This window comes from Mixophyes fleayi, chromosome 12 (assembly GCF_038048845.1).
Source record: "Mixophyes fleayi isolate aMixFle1 chromosome 12, aMixFle1.hap1, whole genome shotgun sequence".
In the NCBI taxonomy this organism is placed as follows: Eukaryota; Metazoa; Chordata; class Amphibia; order Anura; family Limnodynastidae; genus Mixophyes; species Mixophyes fleayi.
In genome coordinates this window covers 13367180-13368872 of record NC_134413.1, presented here as the reverse complement: position 1 = coordinate 13368872, position 1693 = coordinate 13367180, and positions in this window count along the sequence as shown.

Sequence of the window (1693 nt, the reverse complement as noted above, 5' to 3'; positions counted from 1 at the left end):
GGTGGCTTACTGCAGCAGAAGGAATATTATCAAAATGTTCTTTACATCAAATAACATTTTTACGTTAAATTTCCTTTAAAGAAAGGCCAAAAATGCACAAATTAAAAACACAATACAAAATATAAGTGGCATATATTAATGGCACGTAAGTTATACTCCAGCTTTCTTGACTGTGAGCTGGTATAATGACATCTCTTAAAATTGTTGTGCCTATTTATTCAGAGCATGGAAAATTCCTTGATCATTTCATTGTATGTGTTTTTTAACATGATTTGAAGACAAATAGAATTGAAGATATGTCGCACATTACTGTACGTAGTTTAGCTACTCATGCAAGTCAGTGATTGGGATGTGACAACATATCACAGAAATATGTGATCGCCAATTTATAAATTAATTTATGGATAAACAGCCATTTATTTCATCCTCTGCTACAAGGTATAAAAATATAGTTGTAGGTTTAATTCCTCTTTAAAGAAGAACCGTTCACAGTAGAGTTTCTCACTTTAGGGTGCTCTACCCCAGACGGAGGCAGCTTTCAGACAACACTCTTTAGTGGCAACTTTTTAATCTTGCACAGAAACCCCTCCTTTTTTTTTTACTTGTCCCACTGCTGCTTATTTAATAATGATATAAGGAGGCACCCCCCCCCCCACACACTAAACCTCTACTTAGATGGGAGGCTTCCTAATTTGAGAAACTCTGCTTTGAGCGCAGTTTTTCTTTAAGTTTGGAGTAACTGGTGATTTCAGGATAAAAGAGAAAGAGATGTTTAGTCTTTGGAGTTTGTTGGGTTGATAATTCTTCCGATAAAAAGTAGCGATTTGTACTTTTCATCAAAGATCATGAAGATGAAGGGGTGATTAAGACGGATAGTGTGAGGCATTGAATAGGCAATGATTTCTGCGACGGTGATCCCGGAGGCTTCAGTTCCGATCTCGTCTATATCAATCACAGCTCTTTGTGTTACCTACACATACAAACAAATACAATAAATCTGTTAATTGTAATATTAAATAAAAGTGTATCAAACAATTTTTATGTAGTTTATGTTGGTTATATAGTAACAGGTATTTTCTTCATGTCTTGCATAATATAAAAGTTTTTGTAAAGGATTCTAAAAATATAATTACTCTGGAGTTGTAGAAGGGGTAGAGTGCTTATTCATTCTGCCCCCTCACTGTTGAGTCTGCCCACTTGTGTACTTATGGTTAGACAGTGCACTCTTTTGTCCCCAATTTAATTTCCTCTTCCCCCTTCTCCTTGTATCTCTTCCCCTACCCAGCATCTCTATACTTACTCTACAGACTTCTCCCTGTTGTCGCCTCTTTCTGCTCTCCTCCCTATCTGACCTTTGAGCTCAAGCCTTGGCTTTAATATTTCCACTCTCTAGACCTTTTGGAAAGATATCACCTTTTATCTAACCTCTCAGGAGCACTATCAGACATTTACTTTGCCTCGCAACAGCTGATAGGTAATTTTTGTGCTAGGTCACTTGGACATTTTTGAAGGAAAGAACCTTAAGCTCTGAAGTGACAAAGCAGTTGAGATACACTAAAATAAAAGGTCTGGATACAACCTTACATACTATTTATCCACTATGTTTCTATATATATAAAGAAATCAATGTGTGAATAGTTGTGGATGTGAATAGGAGTCACACCCATTGGAAGCATTATTCGAAGTTACATTC